Below are 15,740 nucleotides of genomic sequence, written 5' to 3'. Positions count from 1 at the left end.
CTTGTTTAAAACGTATTGAAGGGCAGGAGGCTCAAATTTGCTGATAAGGAAAAACCTCAACCAGAGGAAGAAGTTAATCCTAAGTTCGAGGAGGCTCTTTTCCTCGAGCCTGTGGATGTGTTCATGGTTTATATCACCGATGGCACAAAAGGAGTTGAACCCAGTTACAAAGAGAAATTGAAGGTAGTTTTTCCCAAGGCTGAGGAAGAGCTCATCGATTTTTTGAATAAGTGCAAGCTCAAATTTTATGAGGTTATGTTGTACTCATGTTGCAATGCTATTTTTGATAAAGAAGTTGCGTAAGAGTTGGAAAAACCAACCCCTATCAGTTAAAGAAATTTGGTCGACAAGACCAATGCAAGAAGTTCTTTTTCAATAAGAGGGGATTCCCTAAAAATACTCAGATCCCTAAGACCTATGTCCCTCCTGCTAATGACCCTTCTAAGGAGTGGGTTGGACATGTAGGAAGGTCGATTGTTGATAAGGGAAAATGGAAGCTGATAGAAGTGGGTGCAGGATCCTCCTACCTTGACAACTCTCAGGCATCCAAGAAATATTCATATATTTCTAAAAATAACATGGGGAAGAATCCCATGACGTGAACCAAGTGGAGGAGGCACTAGAGAAATAAAAATTTGCCTTCGAAGCAGGGATCGCAAGCAAGAATAGTTGTGTTCAAGCTACGACTGATGGACAAACGACAAAGAAGCCTGTCAAATAAAGGTTATTTCCCCCATTACCACTAGTGATGGAAAATGAACTAAAGATTTATATCGATGAAGAGGAAGAGATGGTGATTAATTACTTCGAATCAGGGCCGGAGGATGATTCAGATATTATATGCAACATGATATCTATGTGAAACTAGCTGAAATATGCCCACCGAATGCATCACACGCTCGAAGGTACAACATAGTCGCCACCAAACTTTATTTATCCCAAAAGAGATAAGGGAAAATATCGATAAAACCCAAGGGAAAATAGAGAAAGTATTAGCACCCCTCACATCCATGGTACTCCATGGGAACCTTTTTGAATGCTCTTGCTTGGATGGGTGTTGATATCTTCATATACCTGCAAAACAGAAAAATGGGTTAGAAAAAGAGTGCTCGAGGAGAATTGGGGCCCTCATGCCTACATATTCTCATGGTGCAATAAGAAAGTCAGAGCTTTGTAGTTCGTGGAATCGTAGAGGACAAAGAAAAGAAAAGAAAGTCCTCGCCAAGGATTCACATCCTTGTGCCTAGGTATCCTCATAGTGCAATAAGGAAGATAGAGCTCCGTAGTTCATAGGAAAAAGACCGAGAAAAAGATAATTGGGGGTGGTGTTAAAATTGGAAAGAAAAAAGCTTACCAAGTCATGGGGATTGACATGGTAAGCAAAGAAAGCAGGAACCTGTCAAAGCACTGGGTCTAACATGACAGGGATCTTACCAAATCATTGGGTCTCATATGGTCAGGGAGAAAAATAGGAACTTGTCAAGGAATAGGAACTAATATGACAGGGGTCTTACCAAAGCACAAGAACTGATATGGTAAGGAGGAAAATCATGAACTTGTCAAAGCTCAGGGACTGATATGGCAAGGTTCTTACCAAGGCACATGGTCTGATATGGTAAGAAAGAATTTAGGAACCTGTCAAAGCATTGGGTCTAACATGACAAGGGTCTTACCAAAGTATTGGGTCTCACATGGTAAGGAAAGAAAAGCAAGAACTTGTCAAGGCACATGGACTGATATGACAAGGGTCTTACCAAAGCACTGGGTCTCACATGGTAAGGAAGAAGCACATGAACTTGTCTAGGCATAAGGATTGATATGACAAGGGTCTTACTAAAGCATTGGGTATCACATGATAAGGGAGAAAAATAGGAACTTGTCAAGGCACATGGACTGATATGACAAGGGTCTTACCAAAGTACTGGGTATAACATGGTAAGAAAGAAATTAGGAACCTATCAAAGCACTAGATCTAACATGATATGGGTCTTACCAAAGTACTGGGTATAACATGGTAAGAAAGAAATACATGAACTTGTCAAGGCACAAAGACTAATATGACAAGGGTCTTACCAAAGCATAGGGACATATATGGTAAGGAATAAAAGTAGGAACTTGTCAAGGCACCGAGACTGATATGACAAAGGTCTTACCAAAGCATTGAGTCTCACATGGTAAGGGAATGGTGTCAAAACCAAGAGAAGGGGGTTAACCACTAAGGTGATATCCCTGAATTGTGGTGTCATAACCAAGAAAGAGGGTTAACCATAGAAGGTTATGTTCCTAGAAAGGTGATTACAGTGGTGTTTAACCCAAAAGATGAGAAAAATGAGCCACATGTCTAGTTGCAAACATGACAGTGAATTGACTGGAATTGCACTAAAGTCTATGAATAAAAATAAATACTCTGAGTAGCTAGGGTCTACATCCTGTGCATAGAGGTACTCTAGACAAGGGTAAGGAAGATCCCCTCTCATCATTTTCTACTACTTAAGGCTCATGTCATTCAAATATAGTCAAAGACTGACAGGTTATTGATGCAAGTTCCTAAAGATGCTTGTAGGGATGAGTCAGATGATTGTGATCTGCTGAGGAGATCTGTAATCCACCAGGAGTCTTGAACTTGTTGAGAGGATGAGGCTCCAAAGTAATAGAGATAAGTCACATCAAGTGACCAATTATGGTCACTTGACAAAGACAAAGAGGAAGTGTGACAGATGGAAGGATCTAGTTAATCAAATGGGAATTTGATCAAGCCAAATCATAGGAAAGGGATTAATGAACACACAGAGATGAATGATCATACAAAACTAGCCTAAGGTTTCATTGTTAAGTAGCCCAAGAGAAAGCCATGTGGGTTCAAATTGTATTGTCATATGCCTCATTGTTAGGTAGCCCAAGAGAAAGCCATGTATGTGTAAAAAGTGTGTTAAACCTAAGCAGATGAATGCAATATGCATAAAGCAGCTGAATAAGACAGATGAATAAGACCATAGACTCAAAAGTTCAACAGGAGAGAAGCAAGTCAAAGTGTCCACAAGATCCACGGGTCCAAGGTCACTCCAAGTCAAGCAAAGAGTCTAAACCTAAGTCAAAGTTCGAAGTCCAAAAGGTCTTTATCACTCCAAGTCAGGCATAGGGTTAAGATTAAGTCCAAGTTGCTTTATCATCTTTTGATTCATTAAGATTAACAAGCAGTTCAATCAAACAAGATAATAAGCAACAAATGAATAAGGCAATATGAATATAGTATGGAGTGATATGATGATTAATGAGCCATGAAATTAAATGACATAAAATTCAATGACTTGAATTAAATAGCAAGAATTAAATGGAATTAATGTAAAGAGCGAGAAGTAATGTTAGGAGTTAATGGTTAATGAATTGTACCGGGACAATTTAGTGATATGTTAAGCAATCATAACTAGGCTTATGTAGAAGCCATACCTATCTGAGACCGATCAAAAACAATGTATGTGTCCGACAAGTTAGAGACTTAACACAAAGTTAATCTCAAGCAACATGTCACACAATGATAAAAAAAGGAAGAGAAGAAAGTAGAAAGAGTGAAATGGAAAATCAAGGAAATCACATAGGGATCATTCTATCCACAAATCAAAGGACTCAAAATATGGCGCATATAGGGTTAACCTATCATTGATGCAAAGTATTGAAGATGATTCAAGATCATCTATCAACAATTTTGGACAAAGAAGGTTGAATCAACCTCAAGTTTATCTATCACTAATTTCAGATGTGGAAGAATTCATCAACCAAGCAATCAACTCCATTCAAAACATCAAGTGAATGACAAAAAGAAATAAAAGATGATCAAAATATGATTTAAAAATGATTAATAAAAGAAAATAAAAGATAAAATGTCAAAGAGGGGTCAAAACACAAAATAAAAGCCCAAGAAAAATGCGAGAGGTCAACAAAAATATGAGAGACTTGACCTCAAAAGTTGGGATCAAAACTGTTTTAAAATGATTAAAATAAAAATGTTAAAAGAAAATTAAATGAGAAATAAGAGAAAATATGAATTAAATGCAGAATTATTTTTAAAAATGTTATTATGGAATTATGGAATTAAGTTGGACTAGAAAATAATAAAGGAGCTATTTAAAATTAATTTTGGTTGAAAAGGAAATAAAAAAGAATTTAATTTTTTTGAATATAACAAATAGCAAAGGTGGCACGCACTGATTGTGTAAGTGATTTGAATTTGGACCCAATGCGTGCGAAGAATTTCATCTTTTCAACCTCCAAAATTTTGATTTTGCAACTTCCTGAACTTGAAGTTTTAAGCTCAAACACGTGTCATGCAAGCTTCTACTTCACTCATCATTCATGTCCCCCTACATCAAGGCAATTGATTTTTTCTAAGCAAGGAGAATTTGATCAAACTCGTGAACAATCCTAGTTCTTCAAAGTAAAATTAAATGACTAAAACAAAAGATAAATCTCAGTTAAGAGAGGGCTTTTGATCAGCAGAACAAGGCAAAGAGTATGGTAACTTGTTTGCTTGAAGTTGTAACTCGTATCTGCCTTTTTGATTAGAGCTTCATAAGTCAACAATGGTGGATATGGAAGCAAGGCTGCAAGAGCATTCAGACCACGACAATGCTTCAGACAACTTTAGATGATGCCGATGAAGGATTATGGAAAAAGAAATGGAAGCAAAAGGACTTGAATCGAAAAAGAGATTGACTGGTAATTTAAGGTATCGGGCTTTAACTATTTCAGAGTTTCCTTGGCTTTCAAAGCTTGGGAGTGTAAGACCCCAATTTTGACCCTAAGATCCCTCATGCCATTTCATCATAAGCATTAGCATTGGGATCATATATTGGCATCCTCCTTACCCCTCCTTCATTGGTTTTTTTTTGGGAGAGATCACCAAGCACTTTGTGATAATATCATACTTGTATTTTATCATTTTACTAACCAAAATACCAAAAATATGTCTTTGCATTTGCCTAACTCTGTTGTAGGCATGGCATGCTCTCCAAAGATCACAACCATGAATTGATACAAGAATGGTTACAAGCATCATACATGAGTCCCAATGATCTCTACATGTTATATTGATCATGTTTTCTTTAAGAGTTTGAGGGTGATTTGCCTTGGAAACCCTAGTTTGACTGGGTATCTTGAGTAACTTCTCCAACAAGCTATCTCACAAATTGATCAAATTTCCCAAGGGACACTTCAAATTTCATCATCTTATGCATATATGATCTACCATGGACCAAGAAATTCAAGATACTTGAAGATTAGCAAGTTGGTTGATGGTGGTTGGCCAGATGAATTCATCTGATCAAAATTGGGTCTCCCTAGACCCTATCTCCTACATTTTTTACCATATTAAAATGATTCCTAGAGCAAACTTACTATAAATGACATTCCAAACAACATTCATGTTGAGACTTAGATCTATTTTTTCTTGGAAAATCATTTTCTATGTTGAAACATTATAGGTCATTTTGTCTAAACCCTAATTTGAAAGTCAACTTCCCAAGGCCATAACTTGATCATTTTTATGAGATGAAATATTTCCAAGTTGAAAAGTCAAATTAAAGATGTCTAATTCAACTTTTATGTTTGGAGTGGGAGCTAATTCAACTTTTTTGAGCATGTGATATGAGGTTACATTATAGGTCACTTTTGACCTATACCCTTGATCAAATGATTTTTCCAAACTTCAAAAATGCATAACTCTATCATTTCTAATCCAAATGACATGAAATTGGTGACCATTTTTAAGGTATTTGAGATATATACAACTTTGATGAATACATGTTTCTCATTTAAAGCTCACATAAAAAGTTAAGCAAGGTGGAATATTGAGATATATGGCTTGACACTTAGAAAAAATTTCAACATTTTGAAATTTCCAAACTTCCACCTCAAAATTCATCATGATTCATGCTCCAAATGGAAAAGTGTTGAACATGAAAGTTGTTTCTCTTGATCTCACCTTTCTAAAAAGTCCAGGTTCATCCATTTTGGACAAGAATTACTAGGTCTGCGCATGGCATGAACACGATATCATCATTTGGCAAGATTGAACTTCAAACATCCATGCATAATTGCCTAGCATTCTAACATGACTTCAGCCTTGCTTACACTTAATTATGGATCAGATAGAGTGATTTCATGGGCCTGTACACTCCCATACACTCATGCATCTCACATTGCTAATTTTGGAAGTTCACTTCAAGTGTGCAAATATCAATTGAATTGGCTATAAATAGAGACCTCTAGCATCAGAATTTTACACACATTCGCGCCAACTTTGATCCTAAAACTCTAACCCTCTCATTCCAAAGGATAATCCTGAGAATTTCATTTGAAGTTGAGTTTGAATTCTCACTGTTTTAAGATTCAAAACACCAGGGATCCAAGACCTTTTGTGCATTCCATTCTACTTCTGCAAGCATTTGGAGTGAGATCAAGCACGAGCCAAGGCAAGAACAGTTGAATCCAGACCTACATTGAAGGTATTTTCCAGAAATTTTCATCTCTTCGATTCTCTCTCAATCTTGCTCAATTCTCTTGATTCTTTAGTTGTATGAAGTCCTACCAATGTAGGCAAGAAGATTGAGTTGCTTTGAGGCCAAATTGAAGCAACTCAGTTTATGTGCCTCAAATTTCAACTCCATGTATCTCTCAATATACTTGGAGTTAGGATGAATTAAGGTCAGATTCGTGCTCTACGCCATTTTTTCTTTCAGATCATGTCTTCCTCTTTCATTTTTTTAATGGTGATAAGTGAACCAGTCCGGCCAAGGTCGCCAGAGAAGACGACCGGCCTTTGGACGCCGATGATGTGCTGGCTTGGTTCTGAGTCATTGATCTCATTTGAATTGTTTTAATCACGAACGTGCATTGTAATTACCTTTCTTGTGGCGCATTGACTAAATACCATAATGGAACGCGCGCTGGTGGCCACTTGATCTGCCACCTCAATTAATGAGGGAGATCAAGTGGCTCACGTTTTTTGGTTATTTTCTGATTTTCTTTTATTCCTTTTATTTTCATTAATTCATATTAATTTTAATATTGATCCAAAAATATGAGAGTTTCACCAAAAAATTTCAAATAATTTCCTCTTTCATATTCTGAATTAAAATTATTTTTTGGATCATTATTAATATTTTTCATGATTTAATTGATTTTTATTTTGTTTTTAATTGTTTAAAAATACTTTTAAGTCTTTTAAAATTCTGAAAAAATTTCTCCAAGGTCCTTTGACCTTGTTTGACCTATGATAAATCTCATGGCCATTTATTTGGTGTTTTGATGAGGTTTTAGGAATTTGACAAACCATATTTAATTTTATGCATTATTTTTAGTATTTTTAAATTGAATAAATGCCAAATAATTATGGAGACCCTTTTGGATTTGGAAATGTCACACAAGTATTTGTGGTTAGGCATTACTATCTCTAATTTGGGTCTGAGAAGCTGAGGACCGTAGAACATTTACCCCCTCTTGGTCTATTTAGGACGTAGTGCGGAAACTGTTCAAGTGTAGACTTGATAACAGTTGTTACGCGATACTACACTCAGACGAGTTTCTCTTGAGAATATTATTGGTCGATGCGTCAGTCATCTTAACCTGTAATATCTGATAGATGGAATTAAGACTCTGGGAACTTTTTAGAACATGATCTATAGGTTTTATCCTTAGTTCACTCCTTCGGGATGGTTCTTACCCAGACTCCATGCCCGTGACTTGCAACAAACCCTTGATTCTTAGTTGATCCAATCAAGTCTTGTCAATATCAATGGAACTTGGGTGTTGATAAGGTGTAAACCATAATCCACCAAAATGGATGATTGATCTTAACAATGACTTGATTCATCCCTTGACCTTTATTTGCCTTGTGTGTGATCCCTTATTTGTGATTGTTGCATTCATGCGCATCATAACATTCATCACACGAAAATTTCAAGGAACTGAGGTATTATCTGCAAATATTTTCAGACCATGGACTATGGACGAAGGAACACTAAGAAGTACAGTTTCAGATGTCCCGACTTGATAGAGTTAAGGAAGCTAGCATCTTTTGTATTAGATCCATTGGACTTCAAACAACGTCATGGGAAGCTTTTGTTCATCTTGCTTGATGATGTGGTTGAAGGACTTTTGAGTGTATTGGTGCAGTTCTATGATCCTCTCTATCGATGTTTCACTCTCCCAGATTTTCAGCTTGTGCCTACGTTGGAGGAGTATTCTCATCTTTTGGGGGTACCTGTTTCTAGTAGAGTACCTTTTAGTGGATTGGAGGAGATTCCCTGATCTAATATTATTGCTGAAGCTCTTCACTTGAAGAAGTCTGAGATAGAGGCTCATTGGGTGAAGAAAGGAGGGTTATTTGGGTTGCCATCTGATTTCCTCATAAAGAAAGCTACTGCTTTTGCTCAAGCCGGTAGTGTGGATGCTTTTGAAGCTATCTTTCCATTGCTCATTTATGGATTAGCTTTGTTCCCTAACATTGACGGTTTTGTTGATGTTAACACCATTAGACTTTTCTTAATAGGGAATCATGTGCCTACTTTATTGGGTGATATATATTTCTCTTTGCATCTAAGGAATTCTAAGGGTGGTGGAACTATTGTCTGTTGCATTCCTCTTCTGTACAAGTGGTTTATTTCACACTTGCCTCAGACACCTGCTTTTGTGGAGAACAAACAATGTCTACGGTGGTCTCAGAGACTTATGTCTCTCACTAATGATGATATAGTTTGGTATGATCCGTCTTTAAGCAGTTTGGAGATTATTGATAGTTGTGGTGAATTCTTTAATGTGCCTCTCATTGGTACACAAGGAGGAATTAACTACAACCCTGCTTTGGCTCGTCATCAACTTGGGTTCCCCTTGAGAGACAATCCTAATAACACTTTGTTAGAAGGTGTTTTCTATCAAGAGGGTAAAGATCCCTAACATTTGAAGCATAAGATTGTGCATGCTTGGCATAATGTGCATAGGAAGGGAAGATCCGAGCTTGGTCCATGCAATTGTGTAGCTTTGGAAGCTTACATCTTTGGGTGAAGAAGAGAGCTTTGGAGTTGAAGATGCCTTATCCTTGAGAAAGACTTATGTCTATGGTTGTGGTTGAGCCATTAACTCTTCCTAACCAAGATGTAGAGGAGTTGGAAGACGTGCTAATCAAGATGAAGCAAAAGAAGGATATGTGGGAAGAGCGTTTCCATGCTTTGAGGAAGAAGCATGAAGAGTTGCAGTTGGAGTCTAAGGACAAAGATGCGCTTATTGAGCTACTTGAAGACCGAGTGACGAAGAGACAGAGAGAGCCAGAGGTTTCATCTTCTAGCCTGCCTCAGCCTTCCGTTGCTTGGAAGAAGATTGTTGACCAACTTGTCCTTGAGAAGACTCATATAAAGGCTTCTTTTGAGACCGAGATCCATCGCATTCGAAGGAAGTATGCGCCTACAGCCAGATCTTCTGACATTGTTGTTAGGGATCCTTAGGATGACTAGTTTCCTTTTCTCTTGTATTTTTCATTTGGTTTCTAAAATTTTACTCAATGTAATCCTTCTAATTTATATAAATAAAAATAGGTTTTTGGTCATATCCAAATTGTTGCAATTGCCATTTAAATATATATATATATATATATATATATATATATATATATATATATATATATATATATATATATATATATATATATATATATATATATATTTGCAAATGATATAGTAAGTTCATTGAAAAATAAAAATAATCAAACATTGCAGTTCATGCATCATTTGCATAAGCAAGTTTTTGCTAGATGTCTGATTGGTGTTTCTTTTGTGCTTTAGCCAAGCTGACTCACCGTTACAATACCCGAGCCAATCATCTGAGAATCATGGAGCACTTAGAGAAAGAGAACAGCGAGCTGAAGGATGAGATCGCCCGCCAGACTGCCATGATGGAGTCAATTCTTGTCGCTCAGATTCAATCTTCTCCAACGCCTGCAACTCCTCCTGCAAGGACTGTTATTTCAGAGGTGGCTACCTCTATTGTGCCTGCTGCTGCCGCCCACTTCGCGCCAACTATGCCTGCCGGATTCCTGTGGGTAATGTCGTCCAACTTTGTGCCAGAAGGCTTTGCGCCTACCTTTGTTTCCATGCCGGTATCTAGCCCGGTCATATCCGTGCCACCTCCCGTTATGCACACTTTGCCTCGCGTAGAGGATACCACCTACCATTCTGAGTCGTCTGAGGGTCCGGATGTTTATGAGAAGATGGATGAAATGAAGGATCGGTTTCTTGAGTTGCGCAAGGAATTGAAGACGCTGAGAGGTAAAGATTTGTTTGGGAAGAATGTTGTCGAGTTGTGTTTGGTGCCCAACATTAAGATCATGGTGAAGTTCAAAGTGCCTGACTTTGAAAAGTATAAGGGGAACTCTTGTCCGCTCAGTCATCTTGTGATGTATGCTTGCAAGATGTCTACTCAGACCGACAATGATCAATTGCTTATTTACTACTTCCAAGATAGTCTGACCGGCGCTGCGCTTCGTTGGTATATGGGATTGGACAGTGCCAACATTCTCACTTTCAATGACTTAGGGGAGGCTTTTATCAAGAAGTATAAGTATAATGTGGACATGATGCCAGATAGAGACCAACTGAGGTCTATGTCTCAGAAAGATAAAGAGACATTTAAAGACTATGTGCAGTGATGGAGGGAGTTGGCTGCCCAGATCACTCCTTCTTTGGAGGAAAAAGAGATGACAAAGATCTTCTTGAAAACTCTGAGTTCATTTTACTATGAACGAATGATTGCTAATGCCCCCAGTGACTTTACCGAAATGGTAAACATGGGGATGAGGCTTGAGGAAGGAGTTCGTGAGGGACGTTTGTCAAGAGATGAGGCATCAACAAGCAAAAGGTATGGTAGTAATTTTGGTAAGAAGAAGGACAGTGAGACGAATGTAGTAATTAGTGGGAGGCAGAGGAGGCCTCAGATCAGAAGGAATCAAATATCCCGTCAACATCATCATCAAGTATCTTGTGTTATCCCGGTATTTTCTAATTAAGAAACAACACCGGTTCAACAACAACATCAACAACAACAACCGCAACAATGAACAAACACCTACAACAACAACAATACCAACAACAATCATCATCAACAAAACTTTGAGAGGAAAAAGGTCCTTTTTGACCTGATTCCTATGTCTTACGCAAAGCTTTATCCATCCTTGGTTCTCAAGAACCTTATCCAACCAAGAAACCCGCCACAGATTCCAGAACCACTTCCTTGGTGGTATAAACCTGAGCTCCGTTGTGCTTTTCATCAAGGAGCACCCGGACATGATATTGAAAATTGTTATCCATTGAAGTATGAGGTTCAGAAATTGATGAAGAGTGGTATGATGTCCTTTAAGGATCGTGCGCCGAATGTGAAAGCAAACCCTTTGCCCGCTCATGGGAACTCTTCTGTGAATATGGTGGACGGTTGTCTTGGAGAATTCAAAGTTTTTGATGTGCGGTTTATCCTAAGATCCTTCGTGCAGATGCATAAGGATGTTTATTTGGTAAGTGAATGTGAGCACGACCATGATGGTTGCGTTGTTTGTAGTGTTAACCCAAGGGGTTGTGATGTTGTGAAAAAGGACATCCAACGACTGATGGATGAAGGCATGATCCAAATTGTTCAATCCCGTCATGCAGATGACGATATTAATGTCACAGTGCCCGTTTTCAAGCAACAAGAGCGGTTGGTAAACCAGTATGACTCCAGTAACAACAATAGTCAAATATCAGTATCGCTGTTGGTAATACGGTTAGCGGGCCTAGTCCTGTATTCATCTAATAAAGTTGTGTCGTATCAGTATAATGCTACAATGATGAAGGATGGTCAAGAGGTCCTGTTGCCTACGACTAGTTCAGTGGTGAGCATTGCCGATGTTACTAAGGTGACCCGTAGTGGTCGAGTGTTTGGGCCGGTGTTCCCAAAGGATAAAGAAGAATCGGTTGTTGGGAAGAAAGTGGAAGTGCCTAATGTAGACCCAGTTGGTTGCTCAAGAGATAAGTCTGGTGAATCCAGCAACTTGAAACCCAATGATGATGATGAGGTACTCCGACTAATCAAAAGAAGCAAGTTCAATATGGTGGAGCAACTGCTCCAAACCCCCTCAAACATCTCAGTGTTGTCTCTGCTGATGAATTCCTAAGCACACAGAGAAGCACTACAGAGAGTTCTCGAACAAGCTTTCGTAGAACATGATGTTACAGTGGATCAATTCGATCATATCGTGGCTAACATCACTTCTTGCAATAATCTCAGCTTTTGTCATGAAGAACTCCCCGAGGAGGGCAGAAATCATAATTTAGCTTTTCACATCTCGATGAATTGCAAAGAGGATGCTTTGTCAAATGTGCTTGTTGACACCGGTTCGTCACTAAATGTGCTTCCAAAGTCAACTTTGTCAAAGCTATCTTATCAAGGAGCACCCATGAGGTCATAGTATGTTACCTCTTCATTTGATTTGTTTCTGGAAGTTGATTTTGAGCGATCTCCCTTGGGTCTTGGTCTTTTGAAGTTATTATTCCTTTTTCTCCAGAGTTGTTTTACTCTTCTGGTCAAAAGGGATAACTCCTCTTCATCATCAGAGTCTTCCTTTTCAGAGTCATCATTGTCTTCTTCTTCAGCTTGGAAGGCTTTGTTCCTTTCTGGTTTACGTCTTTCAGATATAGATTTCAGTGCTACATATTTGTTCTTCTTTTGAGGCTCATCTTCCTCAAGTTCTATCTCGTGACTTCTGAGGGAACTAACGAGTTCTTCAAGGCTGATGTTGTTTAGATCCTTTGATAATTTTAATGCGGTGACCATGGGTCTCCACTTCTTTGGTAAGCTTTTGACAATCTTTTTGACATGATCTGCAGTTGTGTAGCCTTTGTCCAGAACCTTGAGACCTACAATTAAAGTTTGAAATCTAGAAAACATTACCTCTATAGCTTCATCGTCCTCCATCTTGAAGGCTTCATACTTCTGAATTAGAGCCAGAGCCTTTGTTTCTTTGACTTGTGAGTTTCCTTCGTGAGTCATCCTTAGGGAGTCAAGTATTTCTTTAACAGTTTCCCTGTTGGTGATCTTTTCATATTCATTGTAGGAAATGGCATTCAGTAGTATTGTTCTGGCTTTGTGATGGTTCTTGAAGTCGCGCTTCTGATCATCCGTCATCTTGTTTCTGGCAATGGCAACGACATCATCAGATGTAGGAGGTATGTAGCCAATAGTAACCATGTCCCATAAATCAGCGTCATAACCCAGAAAGAAACTTCTGATTCTGTCTTTCCAGTAATCAAATTTTTCTCCGTCAAAGATTGGAGGTTTAGCGTTATAACTATCTCTTTCATTGGTGTTGACCATACTGTTTTTCTCACGCTGGATCTCTCTACACTGTTAAGTGTTTGATTAGAAAATCAATAACAGAGTTGAAGCTCTGATACCAATTGAAGGTAGAGAAAAACTAGAAAGGGGGGTTTGAATTGTTTTTGAGAGAATAAAAACTTTTGGAAAAGAGACACACGTAGACACAAATAAATTCAACACATAATTTTATACTAGTTCGCTTGAAATTCAAAGCTACTCCAGTCCACCCGGTCAAGGTGATTTCACCTTCAAAAAGGACTTAATCCACTAATCTTGAAAGATTACACAAGCAATCGTCTAAGAGGGGAAAGATCTCTTAGCCCTCTCAAATTTGCTGACTTCACAAGTCACTTGAGGAGATTTTACATCAAATAAATAGATTTACAGTAATGCTTAGTGCTTCTAGGTAAGCAGAAATTACACAAGTTACAAGCAAGGAATTATTCACACGTTAGAGCAGCAGCTCGTGTGAAAGAGAGAATAGTGAGTATAATAGAAGTGTGGTATTCTCGTGTGTTTCAGGTGTCTTCTTAGATAGACGTTCCATCCTTTATATAGGAGTGATGAGGCGACCGTTGAAGGATGTTAATGTCAGAATCTTGGGCAATGATGGATGATTAATATCATTAATCTTTGTGTTCTTTCCAAAACAATTTTGGGGCTCCATGAACTTTTTCCTGAAATAGATTCTTTCCATAAGTAAATTCCTTCATAGCTAAGCACTCTGAATCAGAAGGTTCGAATATCAGAATCTTCATTAATTAAGTGTATCTTCAGAAGATGCTTGTCACTGACTGTCTTCAGAGTTTCTTTTCACTTGATTTTATCAGAGCGTAAGGCTTCAGATTCTAGAGTCATTCTTTCGCTTCAGAGTGCCTGATGTCTCTTATTTAGTTTACGCTTGTGTTGATCAGAGTCAGAGCTTCTGCTTGCGTATCAACTAAGTGGTATCCTAGAACTTCTTTTTGTATCTGATGATTGTTTATCTGATTGTTTTGATTAGAGTCCTGCATACTTAGAAAAATTTCGTTAGGGTACCACTTTTGTTTCATCCTTTGTTATCATCAAAATCTTAGAGATACATTGTAGAAACTAAATTTGTTCTTACAACTTGAGTGCATCCACTCACTAAATCACTATTCAGATTCACGAAACATCAATCCCCGAACGGACTTACGTCTAAGCTAGGCTCGGTTCACACATGCTCGTATGATTCGACTTTCACGGTGGATATTGGGTCCTCTATGAGGCTTAATCCCCAGTTCAAGCGATCGTCACCCGTATGGACCTCTAACTCACTTACGGTCTCTTTCACCGTATGGGCCTCTAACCCACTTAGGTGTCCACCTTCCCCCCATGTCCGCCATGGTTGGGACTCAAACCCAATTGAGGCACGAATCATTGGTACAAGATTCCCATTTTATGCTTTACATAAGCCTCTCAAATGGTATGTGCATAATCATAAATAATTCTGAATACGTGATTAGTTCTCAATAATAAATAGGACTTTTGGAACAAAGGTTCCTCACCAAAATATCAAACAAATTCTAATGATATCATATCAATTTTCATGGCATCATAACATGATCCGATCTCATTACATAAATCACACATGTTCCATACAAAGCATATTTATTCGTTTACCAAGTGAATACTTGTCCATGATACACACCTAGGTACTGTTGCATCCAAGCATCACCGTATACTCATTTCCATAACATAGATTATGATTCTAAGTTATTAATCAAGTTATTCTCCTAGGTTTCCTCACTCATCTTTGTAATTTTTTTAATCATGTTATTTTACAATCAAACATCCAACCAATTCATGGCATACACATTAGCATAACAAAATGTCATGCATGAAACACACATAGTGGTATAACATGTCACAATAAACCCTTGGCATATCAGACTCACAACATACTCATTAGTATCTTAGGTTATTCAAGTCTTTATACACAAACAATTCAAACATAATCAAGCATTATTGGTTAGTTCATGGTCTCTCATCACTATGCAATATCTCATTAGATTAGCTTTCCAAAGCTTCAAGTCTCATATCAATCGGATTCACGGTTCTTGAGTTATGGTGGAAACAAGAACCACATATTTTAACTTAACTAATATTCTAGGTTAAACCCATCCAATCTCATGTAAATCAACCGATTAATGTTAAATTAATGCATACACATCATGGTATAAGTTATAATACATCTAAGGTGGTTTAGAAACATGAAATAAGTGGTTTTAGGAAAAACAAGGTTGAACCAATCGATTGAGCTGGGAGCAAATCGATTGTATGCAGTTTCTGTAAATTATTTTTCACACATTTTACAGGACCAATCG

The sequence above is a fragment of the Lathyrus oleraceus genome, chromosome 7 (genome assembly GCF_024323335.1).
Source record: "Lathyrus oleraceus cultivar Zhongwan6 chromosome 7, CAAS_Psat_ZW6_1.0, whole genome shotgun sequence".
Taxonomy (NCBI): domain Eukaryota; kingdom Viridiplantae; phylum Streptophyta; class Magnoliopsida; order Fabales; family Fabaceae; genus Lathyrus; species Lathyrus oleraceus.
Note: the sequence above shows the minus strand (reverse complement) of the source record.